The sequence below is a fragment of the Pteropus medius genome, unplaced genomic scaffold (genome assembly GCF_902729225.1).
Source record: "Pteropus medius unplaced genomic scaffold, Ma_sr-lr_union100, whole genome shotgun sequence".
NCBI lineage: Eukaryota > Metazoa > Chordata > Mammalia > Chiroptera > Pteropodidae > Pteropus > Pteropus medius.
In genome coordinates this window covers 22,856,127-22,872,297 of record NW_024354875.1, presented here as the reverse complement: position 1 = coordinate 22,872,297, position 16,171 = coordinate 22,856,127, and the positions used below count along the sequence as shown (strand labels likewise).

The 16,171-nt window shown below is 31.3% G+C and overlaps 1 protein-coding gene and 1 non-coding gene across 2 annotated transcripts in view; both read left to right on the top strand.

Annotated features, from left to right (window-relative positions):
* BAZ2B (bromodomain adjacent to zinc finger domain 2B) overlaps positions 1-16,171 on the top strand; it is a 292,925-nt gene that overhangs the window by 93,550 nt on the left and 183,204 nt on the right. The window contains exon 4 of the mRNA XM_039855749.1: positions 13,376-13,418. The gene's annotated coding sequence lies outside the window, so the exon portion shown is untranslated. The remainder of the gene's footprint in view (positions 1-13,375; positions 13,419-16,171) is intronic.
* On the top strand, positions 11,070-11,176 carry LOC120597502 (U6 spliceosomal RNA). Its single transcript, XR_005651388.1, has one exon. It is a non-coding gene; the product is annotated as a U6 spliceosomal RNA (small nuclear RNA).

The following is a 16,171-nucleotide window of genomic DNA, read 5'->3' as shown; positions in this document are numbered from 1 at the left end:
ATTTTATGTTATGTTTATTTTAACATGAGATAAAAAGAAAAAACATGATAGATCTAGGTTTTATATTTTATGAATTTAATCAGGGACTAGTTGCCTAGAATATACTCATTCCTATACATATAATATATCCTTAAAAAATACTTAACTCGTTATTCGATAACTATTAGCATCATTATTTTAATTAGTAAATAATATAGTACAGGGACAGATTTTATTCTGTATATGACTTGTTTTCCTATAATGGTATGCTATTACTTTTTGTTTACATATTACCTATCACTTTGAACCTTGTAATCTGAAGTTTTAGTCTTCAGCATTCTTACAACGTTTTGATGTTTCCTCTTGTTTTTGGACAAAAATGAGGAAAATAAAGGGTTTTTTTTTTTTAACAAATTACTGTACTGAAGAAGCTATTCTGATCTTAATGTTCCTGTCTTATCACAATGTACATGAAATATAATAACTTCAAATATTTGATGTTACCTTTTAGTTTGACTTACATAGATTCATAGAATTTTCTATTATGATTGCTCCTTTATTGTGTTATTAACACTTAATAGAATTGGCCACGTAGTCTGTAAATATAAGAACTCTAAACTAGATTATCCTATTTATAAAAGGTAATTTACCTTCTGTTCTCACTACTCTACTGAAATACTTCCTTTGTGTATCATGAGTTATATTTTCTTTTTTAAATCCAGTGACCTTATCTCAGTCCTATCATCTCATTACCTGTATTAGCAATGAATCTTGGCTTTTTGAATCATAATTAGTCTATGATATGTGAAATTCTCATGTATATACATGTATATCAGACATTTTTTATTGTACTTTAAACATCTGTTGGTCATCTACCTTCGAGAGAATTTTAGACACGAATTATTTGCTTAATGCCTGAGATATTAGGGGAGTAGGAAAGAGTAGAGGTCCTGAGGAATAAATAATCCATTTAAATAATTTCCTGAATCCTAAGCTAAAAGGGTGGGTCTGAGACACAATGGTGATTTAATATTCTGCTGAATTTGATTTACCAGTTTATTTAGGGTTTTGCAACTGAAATTGATTTGGTTTTGCTTTCAAAATTAAACTAGCTTCATAAAATGAGTTTTTTTCTTTGTATTTCCTTTTTTCCATAATAAATAAATAACAAATATTTAATCCAAAATAAGGCAGGAAAAGAGGAAAAATGAACAAAAAATATAGGACAACTAGCAAGATGATAGATTTAAATCCAGCCATATCAATAATTATATTAAATGTAAATTATCTAAATACTCCATTTAAGGGAAGAGATTGTCAGATTAGATAAAAATGTAAGACCAAACTGTATGCTGTTGAAGAGAAACTCATTTTGAATATGAAGACATAGGTAGGTTAAAAGCAAAAAGGATATGAAAGATATACTCTACAAATTCTATTCATAGGAAAACTGGATCAATTATATTAATTTCAAAAAAGTAGATATCAAAGCTAATATCTTTATCAGGGATGATGGAAATTAATGATAAGGGGTTGCTTTCATTAAAAAATTTTAAAGTATAAAAATCTTAAAGTCACCTGCACCTAAAAAGCAACAAAATAAAATGAACAACTTTATCTGAATAAATTTGAAATGGTACATAAAATGCTACATAAAATGAATAATTTCCTGGAAAATTACAAAGTAGCAAAATTGTTTCAGGATTTTTAAAAACGTGAGTAAATGAATTATCAGTAATAAAGAAACAGTATCTACGTTAAAGCTATATCTAACAAAACTTAGATATTCTAGGGATTGAATTTAGCATCTTTTCATGATCTCGTCCTCTTCTCCCAGCAAAATCAGTATTGTCTTTGTTTCAAATTTCAGCTCCTAAGAATCACAATCAGGGAGCTTAGAATTGTTCTTTTCGCTATTTTTTTTTTTTTTTTACCATGAGTTTCAGCTGCTGTTTGAGTCTGATTAATTAGTTTGATGATCAGTATCTTCTTTTCGTGGAACTACTGAAAAAGTGTTGCCTGTTCACGCCAGAGTAATCTACGCACTGGCCTATCATTGGTTACCGTTCAAAGAATCAAACTGGCATTGCCTTTAAAGCTCCAAGTAAGAGAGCTTTTAATTTTTTTAAAGCTTTCCAGTCTGCATGAAAAACTCAGTGAGCATGCAAATATTAGATATACTTTTATTTTCTTAATCTGTAATCCATTTATTTTGTTTCTTTTGAAATGCCACAAGTTGTTTCAATATCTACCTTTTTTCTGATTATTTGTCAATTGCTAGTTATTGATGAACGTTAAAACAATATGCCTCATTATAGATATCAACTGTTCATTAACTAGGCAATGCATCTGATGGTGAGGGGAAAGAGAATTCATAGGCAGTTTAAGGATTTAGTATTGATATTAGTATTATACAACAGATCTTTATAAAATGGAGATGTGTTTTCTGCCTTAAAGTAGTTTTTACTTGCCATCCTCATTTACATAAATTAAATCCATTATATTTGTTACTCTTAGTTTGAAAATTGGTGACAGTCTTTAAAAATTAATGTGAACAAAACCGTAAGTAAGCCAATTAAAGAATGGGCAAAGATTTGAATATTTCTCCAAAGAAGATATACAAATGGCAACAAGCGTATGAAAAGATGCTCAGTATCATTAGCCATAGGAAGTGCAAGTCAAAACCACAATGAGAATATTTCGTATCTACTAAAATGACTACAAAAGACCAAAACAAAAATAAGTATTGGTGAGGATGTGAAAAATTGGAAATTTTGTGGTAATATGAAGTCACTTTGCAAAAGTTTGGCAGTTACTCAATAAATTAAACATAAGAGCTACCATATGACCCAAAACTTTCCATTTTTAAGTAAGTAACTAAAAGTACTGAAAATTTATGTCCACACATAAACTTGTACATGAACGTTCATAGTGTTATTCATAATAGCCAAAAGGTATTAACAGCTGGGATGTCTATTAAGTGAGGGATGGATAAATAAAATGTAAATACAATTGAATATTATTCAGCCATGAAAAAGAATGAAGTAGTGCTACATGCTACAATATGGATGAGTCTTGAAAACATTATGCTAAATGAAAGAAGCTATACACAATGGTCATATATTATTCCATTAATGTGAAATATCTGGAATAGGCAAATTCTTAGAGAAATAAAGTAGATTAGTGGTTTCCAGGAGTTGGAAGAGAGAGTGAGGAAGAGAATGGGTAACAGCTACTTAATTAGCATGGTGTTCCTTTTTGTTTGAGGTGATGAAAATGTTTTAGAATAAATAATGGTGATGATTGTACAACATCATGAATATACTAAAACCACCTAATAGTATACTTTAAAATGATGAATTTTATGTGAGTTCTATCTTAATTTTAAAAATTCATTCTGATTTCTAAAATTATAGTATTTGGAGAGGAATATTTTAAACATATAGAATACTGCTCTGCATATTTCATATCTTATTCTTGAATAACATTTATATGTGACATAACTTGAACGATGCTAATTTAGCGGCTGAAATGCTCTCAAGTACTATGCCATTGGCCAGTGCCTGAGGGATGTTAAATAAGTAGTGCTTCAAAAATTATTGTTTTGTTTATTTTTGGAATATTTTTGACAGCTCAGTAGGATGACTTTCTTCAGGTCTCAGTAACAAAAAGAGCGGTGCTTCCTTTAAGAAAAAATGTTTATTTCACCTTATAAATACTGTAAATAATATGAACCAACAAAAACCGTATACGACAATTATTTCTTCTTTGCATTGGTTATCAGGAAATTCAAAGTCATGTACTTGGTTCCCCATTACAAAGGGTACAAGGGCCTTGTGGCATGCATTTTTTAAACTAACCTCATTTTTGACCTGATATTATTTCCCTCACTCTCAATTTCTTATTTTTATGTGTGTATTATGTACCTTAGTATATTATCTCATATCTTATTTTAGAGTAGAACAGAGTATAAAGGTACACAGGATATAAACGGTCTTATAATTAGAGGGGGAAAAAAGGTTAAAATGCAAATGTAACTTATCTAAATTAATTTATACTAATATGTAGTCAGTTGTCCTTATGAATCTCAAATTCTTTATAACTCTCTAATTCTTAACCTTTTTAAGGAGGCAAGGGAACATAGTAGAAAGTAAAACAAACAGAGCGAAGGGAATTCTGGAAATGAAGATTTGTGTAAACGATTGATATGTGAATTGCTTTCTGTTTTGAGTAGAGTGATGAGTTATAGAATAGAGGGGTTCTGGAAATCTAAAAGCGAAAATGGGTCAGTACAGAGGAGGGAAAAGAGGAAGTACAGTGAAGATGTTTTTTAAAATTGCTGGCTTTACTCTTTGTCTAATGTTGATCCTATTTAAGCCCCACTGTGTATAATGGAGTAAAAGCTGTTTAGGGCATTCTTTTTACACTCTACAGCTGCATGTCTGTAGCTTAGAAGAACATTGCTGTCACATCATAAAATATGTTAACATTGCTTGGCATAATATTTTTAAGATGACACCCTCTATTATAAAATAATATTGTTTCTAAAGGATTTTTAATTTAATTATCTATATGTGGCATTTCCCCTTATGATTTTCAGTGTAGTTTCAATATAATCCTTAAATTAGTTACATGTCTTATATTTATTATCTTTGCATTTCTAGCAGCAAGATCAGATTTATACATTTATTCAATGCTTAGTAAGCATTGATTTTGCTTCTGTAATTTTTCCCATCAATTTTCCTTCTCTAGATTATCTCATCAGCATATAAAAATGCTGTACAGTTTCCCATTTTAATACAAAAACCTTCAAAATTCCATGTCCCTCTCCAGCTACAGTACCATTTCTTAACAGTCCTTTATAGCAAAATTCCTGCACAGTGTTGTTCACATATATGGCTTCTACATCCTCGTCACACTTACTATGGTTTACTTACCCTATTTATGCGTTTGTCTTCACTCTCTTAACAGCATTCTTGTCATGAGCCCCAGTGAAATTTATCTTGCTAAATCGAATGGTCATTTCTCAGCCCTAAGATTGAGTGTTTTCCCAGTAGCATTTGTCACAGTTGATCATATTATCTTTCCTGAAATTCCTCTCTTGGGTATTTAACTTTGCCAAAACCCAATTCTTGATTTCTTAATACTATCACTACCACCACCACCAAACCCATTCATACTGTTTTCCATCTCAAACTTTAGCAGCATTACTCACCCAATTGATCTGTCCAAAATCTTGGAGTCATCCTTGACTATGATGCTTTTTTCTCTTATTTAGTCCATCATCAACCAAATATTTAACCACTTCTTACCACTAATATGGCTACCATAATCATCCCCTTATTTTTACTTAAAGAACTATAATTGTTTTCTAAGCTGAGCTCTGTATTTTGATTCTTCTCTTCCCTTCCTAGTCTCAAGATTATTTTGTATACAGTGACTAGAGTGTCTTTTTTAATCAGATCACATTGTTCCCTTAGAGCAAGAATCCAATGTAGCTTTCAACATACTTGGAATAATATCCAAACTATTACTGTTACTTTCTAGGCCTTACATGATCTGTGCCTTGCTCTTCTACCACTGTCTTTTAACTTTCTGTGCAGCAGCCTTGTGCCTTCTTGTCATTTTTTGAAAACACTAAGCCTTTCCACCTCAGGGCTTTGGCACTTGCTACTGTCTGTACCTGAGGTATACTTTCTTACTTCATTCTAGTCTCAGGGAAATTGCCTTCTCAGAGAGGCCTTCCTTGCCCTCATTCCACCTCATTACCCTTATTTGTAGTACCACTATGAGAAAGAATAAAATTTTTGTACATTTTTGTTGTTGTTTTATAGTTCTCTACTATTTCTGCATAATTACTGTGAGTATAGAGACTTTGTCTTTTCCACTGTTCTATTTCCAGATCTAGCATGGGCCTACTAGATCTTCCAAAATTGAAACACTCTACCCATTAAACAATTCCCTATTCTCCCCTACCCCAGCTCCTGGCAATTGCTTTTCTACTTTCTGCCTTATTGATTTTACTACTCAAGGTACCTCATATAAGTACCCCATATCACAATAAGAATCATATTGTATGTGTTCTCGTGACTGGATGTCTTAGTTTGGGCTGCTACAACAAAATATCATAGACTAGTTGGCTTATAAACAACAGAACTTTATTCCTCACAGTTCTAGAGGCTGAGAAGTCCAAGATCCAGGTGCTGACAGATTTGGTGTGTGGTAGGGCCTGCTTCCTGGTTCATAGATGGCCATCTTTTTGCTATAACCTCACATGGTGGAAGGGGCAAACAAGTCCTCTGGGTTCTCTTTTTATAGAGGCACTAATCTCATTTAGGAAGGCTTTGCTTTCATAACCTAATCATCCCGAAAGCCTTCTTTCCAAATTTCATCACATTGGGGATTAGATTTCAATATATGAATTACAGAGTGGGGGATATACGCACATTCAGTCTATAGCACAGGTTTATTTGACTTAGTATAGTATCTTTAAGATTCGTCCATGTTGTTTCTGTTAAATGTTTTTAAGTGGTGTTTTTTCATCAAGTACTTAGCAATTAATTGTATCTGTGCCTTGCACCTCTCTTTTATCTGTGTACCTCAAAAAAATTATAAGCATAATTAACTGAACTTTATAACACCCCTGTGAAGTAGATAATTACAGTATGGCAAACTGAAGCACTAAGAGATTGCTTAAGGTACATAATATATGCCAAAATTCTGAATGAGGACAAGGGTCATGTAGTCCTTGTTGAATGATTTCTTATGATGACATCATTCTAAGTTCTAAGAAAAACAAGATAGCAATAATAATAATTAATATCCATAAATAATCATAGCAAAGTTTTTTTGAATATAAAAGACTAAAATATATACCGTCAGAAACCCAGTATTGTTATTTGTAATGACAGTTTTGTTACTGGATCTAACTAAATATTTTTTTGACTGTATATTCTTACATTGGTTAATTGTCTCACCAATTTTCATAACCACAATCTGAAATGGATCTTTGAAGGTTTGGATAAGAGTTTCATTTTAGTCTTTTAGTTAATGATAAATGAGACCTTTATAAAATTATGAGCTTGTGTTTGTCTTGATTGCTGGCTTGTTCAAGTGAGGTGTTTTTTTTTTTTTAAAAAAAGCAGTTTTATAAGTGGCGAATTATCTATTGATATGGCATTTGTTGACAGGGCTAAGATGGACTCTAATTTTGATAAAAACTAAAATTTCCCCATAATTAGTATTCAGATGTGTTTTAACTTAGTTAATAGTAAATTCCTAAAAACGTCACCTCTCTGTGTTCCTACAATTTAAGTTGAATTCCCTAAAGAACTTATAGCTGGAGAAATAAAAGTACAGCTAAAACAGCCTATAATTTTTCTCACATGAAGCTCTTCATTATATTACTTCACCCAAGTGATTAGTTCATTTTTTAATATTGTGTATATATTAACCCCAAAAATGTTTCAACACCTGTTGGCAGTGCTCCCACCTTCTTCCTCTGCTGAATGCCCATTTATGGCTTTAAAGCAGAACTGTGAGCTGCTTTTGAGAAGTGCTAGTGTTGAAAGAATAGGGTGGTAAAGTTTAGAAAAACATACCACTTATAAAGTTTTTTTTTTTTTTTAAATTCAAGTCTAATAGCCAATTGTGCTTTGTTTACATGGATTTTATTATCAACAAAATTACAAAGTTACCAACTGAGCTCTAACTAAACTTGATGTGTTAAGGCTTATGTTAGTTTTCTAAAATATTTTGATTTATTAGGTTGTGATATGACAAAGTTAGGGTTTTTAAAATGAGAAACTGTCATTTGCTTTATTTCTAGGCTTCCGTTCGAGGCTGTAAAGTCATCACTTTCTAACTTACTGAGTATCTCTGGTATAGATAATGGACTTCCAATTATTAATTCTAACAGCAGGTATTGAATTAATCAACAGCAGATAGTTTTGAATTAGAGGTCTACTTAACCCACCAGAAAGCCTGGTAGGGTCTTCAAAGCCAAATAATACTGGCGTATACAACTTTGGCATTGACGATCTTGGTTTTGTTGATCAAAAAATTACAGTCAAAATAAAAATTAATGGCTTCGAATTGGTGAATCTATAAAACTATTTCTTCTAGTTCTACAAGTGTATGAGCACTTTATTTCAGAGTCAGTTGTCAATTTTAAGAGTAAGAGATTTTAGCCTTTTTGTTAATTTTAGTGTGTATTGGCATGGATTAATGTGGTAGGAATCATTGCAGCTATTGCCTTCACAGCCTCTGTGAACATTAAAGAAAGACGCATATCTGATATTTTAGTACATACCATGTTTAGTCCTACAGTTGAAATGACAGGAAGCATTCAGTGAATATGATGCACCAAAAATACTGCTTGGGGTTAGAACCCATATCTATTTGAGCTGTCTGTTTTTCTTTCTTTCTCTACCTGACATGTCTTCTCCTGTGAAATCAGGAACTTTTTTTGTATACCAACTTTTAACTTGGATACCAACATAGTAGATGTCTATCACGTTAAAGCTTTGTTTTATGTAGATTAAGTATCTAAATATATTGGTGCCTTTCTAACTTGACAAACTGCTTAACAAAACTTTTATTAATGTTAAGTAATGTCTCCTATTTGTATGTCCACTTTAGACTTCAATGGCAGGCTTCCTTTATATATACCATATTACATGCTTAGATAAAACTCATGTCTTACTGTTAAAGCTTGCTCATCTTTTTTCCTTAAAACATAATAAGAAGGGAAAATGATTGATAAAAAAGAGGTTCCCAAGAATCAGGACTATTAGAATTGTTAATAAAACAGATGTCTTTTTTTCTTAATTTTCTGTTGAGGTTTTAGTTATAAACAGTACATGAGTAAATGAAGTAAACCACTTCTAACAAAATAAAGCAGATTGAAACTTAATTACCGGGCGATATTGATGCAACCTGATGAGGTTTAAAACTCAGTTATCCAAAACCCAAGACTATGTCCCTTTATAAGCACCATGATACATAAAGGATTCTATGGTAAAATAAACCATGTTTTCCCACAAAGCATAAACATGAAAGTTATGTGAAGATAATATAAGTCCCATCCAAATTTGGAGTTTTCCTGAAATTAACATATCCTATCCAACACAGTTAAGGTTTTCTTTTTCTAAAATATAGAGAAAATAAATTTTCAAATATTAAGTAGGATCATTCACAGTATAATCCTGATATGGTTTCAGAAATGCCTAGTTGCGCTATTTAGTATGGTAGCTGCTAGCTACATGTGGCTATTTAAATTTAAATTAAAAATAATTAAATTAATATGTAAATGTAAGTTCTTTAGTCACAGTAACTGTATTACAAGTGCTCAATAGCCACATTTGTCTGTGGGCTCGGTATTGGACAGTGCAGATATTGAACATTTGTTTCTGTCATTGTGGAAAGTTCCGTTGTACAGCACTGAATAGAGTATTCCATTAGTAGTAGATCACATGTTCACCAGTTTCCCCAGTGTACAGTTTCTTCTTATTTAGAAATATACTCCTTCCCTCCCAAAGAAGTATTGTTTATCAAAGCCTGTGATTTTTTTCCCTACCAAATAATTTCCCAAAGTAATAATTATAATAATGATGATGATGAAATAATGGTCAGGATTTGAAATAGCTAGAAGCAAGGTGGAAGCATGTTTAGATTTTTACATAATTTTTATTAAGACTTAAAAATACATACCAAATTATGTGTAGTTTTGGTACTTTAAAAAGAGAATGATACACACAGACTTTCCATGTCTACAAACCAAGATTGCATCACTGAAACAGCTTATAAGTAGCATGTGATTGATGAGATTCTTTTTCACATGTAAATTTTAGAAATAATTTTTTATTGTATAACCACACCTTGAAAAGAGCATAGAAATCAGTGAAAGCATTAAACTGATATATAAATGAATGATTAAATATTTTAGCAACCATTATTTTAAATGGAACTTTAGAGTTAATCAGCATATATCGCTAAGTTCAGATTGAGAGAGTTGAAAAAAGCCGGTAGATTTTCTATTCATCTATTTCTTTGAATTTTTTCAATAAGCTAGGTAAGGATAAATATCCTTTTTATATATTGAAACTTATGTAGTGTCAAGTGAAGATTAGGACTTGAGTATGCTAAAATTAATTACATGAGGAAAGACTTTCTGTTTGGGGGCAGAGGAGGAAAAAAATAAAGATAGTTACTTGCTAATTACTGGAAAAATACTCATGTAATTTTATATCATGACTTAAGATATTTCCCCTCAGATTAACATTGATAAGTGTTTCTGAAGCAAAATATAGTTGAGATTTTTCTCTCTACGTATTTTCTAAAATTGTGACTTGTAGAGAAATAGCACATAACCAATATATTAGTTGAATTATGTTTTCATAAAGTGTAGTATTTACTTTTTACATGTGTAATTGGAATATATTTTCTAGTTTCAAGATGATTTTCAAGAATTCCTTTTTCCTGTAAAAGCCACTTAAGACTTTTATGAGAAACTTTAAGATTTGTCTGCTTTTAACCTCTAGTGTCATTTTAATTTCATGTATTTTTTTTTTAACTTCTGCATATGTAAAAATTGCTACCACCATCAAGGAATGCCTTTGCCATTTTTTTTGTACTACAAGCTTTAGGGCTTTAAATAAAGTATGCATTTTTTTAAACTATAGATTTAGTCTTAATTATCTTGTATTTTTCCAACATCAAAAATAAAGTAGAACATTTACTTTTATCTGTTTATTCAGTTACAAATGTTGTTTTATTCAATTACAAATGTTTGAATATAACTATTTTTAAAGATTAACACCTTTTTGAATTACAGAGTTTTGGAGAAAGTATAATTACTTTTTTCACAAAAGTTTTTGTATTGATACTTCATCACAAGACTGGGGTTTTGGCGTGTGTTGACTAAAGTTGAGAACATAATGCTAAGAATAGGTCTTTGGATCCAGAGAGTAAAGTGTAGCTGCCTTTTGATCTGATTTGATACAGTGGGGACATGGGTAGTTTATAGAGAATAAGTTTCCAGTCTTATTTCTCTGATCCCTCCATGCATCATTTAGAGCTAATATGTTCTTGTCCTGGCATCAGCAGCACACATACTAAAATTAGAACAATACAGAGAAGATTTGCATGGCTCCTGCGCAAGGATGACACGCAATTTCATGAAGCATTCCATACAAAATAAATAAAAATAAATAAAACTAACACGTTTTCCTCCATTAGAAATCTTGCCTCTTTTGCCTTCAATCAGTATATTTTCTATTCCTCTTATTTATTGAACTTAAACAAAACACCCATACAATGCCATGTCTCTTGCTTTTCATGAGCCTTATGTATATGGTATCCCCAAATTCTGCTGGATAAGTCTGTTTTTTTCTCTATATTTATCCTTTTAGTGAACTCATTCATACTCTTGACTTGAATTGTACTTTTTACATGACTGATCTGCAAATCTTGGACTGTTCTAAATCATAGATTCTACCCCTTGGTGGGAAATATCCCTATTTGAATAGTCTGTGGAAACATGGCTTACTTTCCAAAATAAAAGTCACTCCACTCCACCACTGCAGGTTTCTTTCATTGTGTCGCTGGCTACTGAGAACCTTTGAGGTAATTCTCAGCTATCTTTGTTCGTATACTTAATTCAGCATGAAGTCCTCTTATTTCTGTTTAAGATGTATCTTGGGTTTCCCGTTCCCTTTGCATTTTGTCATCTTCACTATACAGATTCTCATTATCTCACACACCTATAATTCACTACACGCATTTTCATACCACCTTCTGTTTTTTTTTAAAGCTTCTCAAACTCTTGCTGCAGTGACTTTTTAAAATGTATACCAATTTGTTACGGCATGTTTTCCCTAAATAGATTGTAATTGTAAGAATTATTACTTATACTTCCCTCTGAGCATAGTGCTTGATATAGTAGGAAATCAGTACGTAATTGTTCACTCATTTATTCCGCAGCTATTTATTGAGTAGTTATTGGGTTACACATATTATATTAGTGCTTCTCTCAGGAGCTTGCAGCTAAAAACAGTCTCTGATGGGACAGGAAGGCTTCTCCGAGGAGGTAGCATTTGTTAGGAGACCTGAATGAGGTGAGAGAGCTAGTTGTATAAAAGTATGGGGAACAGTTGCTCCAGGCCCAGGGAAAAGCAAGTGTCAAGGCCCTGCAGAGGGACAGGTTTGGTATACTTGGGGAGTATCATAGTAGAGAGAGAGTGGCAGGAGATGTAATTAGGAGAACAGGTAACAGAGGGCCTAATAGGCCATGGTCAGTACTGCGGATTTTATTCTAAGTGATGGGTAAGTCATTGGACACTTTGGGGTTAGAGAGTGATATGAGCTGATATATTTGTCACTGAGTTAAGAAGGAGACTATAATGATGTTATAGGAGAGCAATATCTTGAATTATCAAGGTAACAAGCAGTAATAAGTGTTTTTGGATTTAGGACTGAGTAAGGAAAAATTGGCAGATGGATTGGATGGAAGGTGTGAGATTAAAAAGGAACTAGGAAAAACTCAGGTCTGTGTGCTTGGTCAAGTCATGTACCTTCTCTTAACATCTATTTTCCTTGAGTAAGTAATAAGAAATATCTCTTTCCTGCTTTTTTGAAGGCATTCTTATGAGGAGCAGATGAAATACTACATGAAAGCACATTATGAATCTTAAAACATCATAACATTGTGTTACTTTTTAACACTAACACTTTTTCAAAACTTAAATCCCGTCATATGCTGTGTTAATTGAGAAATTTCTAAAAGCTTAGATTTTTCAGGGATGAGAACCGTAAGTCATATATAGCTTAGTAAATAGTTTAACATATACCTTTCCTTGTGTTTATAGTATATAGTTTCTTCCCAATGATATTTTCAATCTTTAATAGTTTTGTCACTATTCATAAGGATTAGCATGAGGCAGTTTCTCCTATTAATTGATAATAAATAAATTTCATTTGGGCCATAAATCTGAGCTGCTAATTAAATATAGAAGAAAGATATCTATAAACAATACCTAACTGTCTTTCGTTTGTAGTATATTTAAAACAGTGTGATTCTTGTTTTGTAAATGTTTAAAAACAAAACTAACCCAGTGTCTTATAGTTTATTTACTAGTATGTTATATTATATTAACCCTGGGTGTTGCTGATTATAAACCAAACATAATCTACCATACTATAATAAATAATGACCTATAAATAAACTTCAAATATTTTATATTTATTTGTATCACACCAATTGTGCTTTTATTGACAACTTTAGATTAATTTAAACATGACTTACGGCATGAAGAAAGACAAAAATTATAAACAAACTTTTTGGTTTCTGTAATTAAGTATAATTTAACTGAATTCTCTTTCTGTTTTCCTATTACAGATTTCTCAATAGTGATGTCACAAGATTGACCACATTGATCACAGTAAGACAAAAATTATAATTAAGCTTTTCAGGATGTTTTGTTTTCTCTAAGAATGAGAATTGAGTTAGAAAATATTGAAATTTTAATTATTTTTTCTTTCAGTAGTCAATTGAATGTTTACATTTTCAGCAAATCACTTCTCACACTTCTAGTTATTTAAATACTTTAAAAATATTGCTCTAAATGATTTTAAAATATTTAAATGAAAATTACTTTTAATTTATAACTGAAATAATATGCCTATATTAACATATTTCACTGTGAATCATAATCTGAACATCATCTTTTTTAAAAAGTTTTTGTTTTTACAGAAAAATGTCAAAACATTTTAAGGTGATTCCACATTAGGAAAAAAATTATAAAAATTAAATTACTTGAGACAGTAATCAATTATTAAAGAAAGACTGTGAAAAAAGCCTTGAAAGGATTGCTAGGCTTCTTGCTTAAATTTTTTATTGATATTTAAATGACTTATAAACAGTCTTCCAAGAATGGAGAGCTGTCGAAAAAAGATAGCACCCTTAAGTAACCGATACTTTTCCTCTTAAATTTTATTTAAAGTATTAATTTCTACTGTGTATAAGGACATATATTAAAGAAAAATTTTAAGCCTTGATTCTTATTATTATAAAATTCTAACTAGTAAAATTTCAATTACAGTAATGAGGTTTTATAGCATTTTTGAAAAATCTTTTAAATAACAAATAAATTTAAAGTTAATTTTTTACTCAATGAGTCTGCTTCTTTAATCCTGTTTTAGTTATTAAGTATAGAAACAGTAATTATCAGAAATGTAAATTTATGTATAGATAATCTTTGTATTTATGTTTTAAGATTTTTGGGGAAACTGGTTCATTTATTAAGTTTAACACTTTTTAGACGCCAAAGAGAAAATTTATTGTATTTTCATAGGCTTTATTGTTATCATTGAGTCTACAGATGTTTATGGCATGTTTTATTCATTTTCCTGAGAGAGCATTTTAGCTGTGTTTGATTTGTAGCTCTTTGCTTGTTTGTTTTTTCTTAATCAGTATTTTATTGCCCTAATTGAATAGTTTACAACAAAATATTAATTTATGTTGTAACCTGTTTATTACCTAGAGCTTTTTACAAGAAAAGAAAGTTTAAAATTAGCATTGGATGAGAAAGGTGTTTTTATTTTAAAAATGGTAACTCTCACAGTACATTTTTAGGGTACTATTTAGAGTATTTAATTACAGCTCATCTAAATTAAAGAATTTCAGGAAGTGAGGTGGTATTATCAGATGTTATATAAGTTAAAGACTAAGAGGTTTTCATTTGAATGGTTCATAAGTGACTGATAATAGAAACTCCTGCTCTGTAATAATGTCAGGGTCCTGAGGCTTTCTCCATCCTCTTGAGTGAAGAAGAGAGGGTAGATTTCAACACTGATTCAGGTGCTATTGAGTAGTTTAAGTGTTTACATTGGGCTGGAATAAAGTGAGGCCAGGGAGGGGCTGATACATTCAGAGAAAATGGAGAAGTTAAAGGACTAATCAGAGATAGAAAAGTTGGTGAAATCATAAAGTAAGAGCTAAAAGAGCAGAGTGTTGTTGTAGATGGGGATATTATAGATTGTTTCAGAGCTGAAGCTGTAGTATTTATATTTCATATAATATATACCTTATACATTTTTTTCTCAGAAATTTTCAGAACTCAATTTCTATTTTTTCCCCCTGTGTTACAATCCACAGAAATGTCAAAATCTTCTAACTGATCTTTCTTCTTCCTGGCTGTCATCAATTCCTTTGAAGGCTATACATAATATTTAGTTTAATATTATTAAAGCATTGCTCTGATTCTTCTGTTTCTCTACTTAAAGGTGTTTAGTGACTTTCCATTTTCTACAAGATCAAATACAGACTTTCTAACTTGATTTTCAAGATCCCTCATTAGTTTGGCTCTAGAATATTTCCCAACCAAATATCCTAATATTTTAGAAAAAGAATCCTGCAATGTACCCAGTGTAGACTACATACCCTACCTTGAATATACATTTTGGCTGCATACTTGCATTCATGTCATTCCCTTTCCCTGGAGTATTCTTATTTATTTTTGGGCTTTTATTCTGATCAAATCAAATCTCTTTTCTAATGCCCTGTCCAGGTGTAATTATCCCTCTGAGGCCTTCTCTAATTATCCTAACTAAAAGCGATTCTCTCTCCCTAGTAGCTCGATAATGCAAAATTTTTATTATTCCTGTGTTATTGAAAACATTATCTCCCTTGTTATTTGCATATTTTAATACATATTTTCCAACTGTATTCAGCAAATTAAGCAGGTAGTTGCTGGTAATCATAAATACCCTAGAAAGAGCTAAATTAATTGGTGTCTTTAGTTTTTTTATATTATAATTGAAATAAGTGTATAATACATGAATATTCAAAATTGAACCAATAGGAAGTGGAGTGGATAGGAAAAACAGGTTTAGAACCACAGGTCAAGTACTCATTCAGGTACTCATTCAAGTACTGTAAACTGGGTATGTGACCTTCAGTAAGTCAGCCTCTTTGTGCCTCTGTAGCTTCACCTGTAAAATGATATAATACCTATTTTTTTAAAGGATTGTTATGAGATCTAAATGTTATGTTAGTTACCTTTCTTCCCTATTACTTGTTTAACTTTATGGCTTGCTCCTTTATAGATATGCAAAGGAGCGTGAAATCAGTCCTAAAGATCAGGAATATATCCCATACATCCAAATTTACCTTACTCACACATTGTGTCCCTTT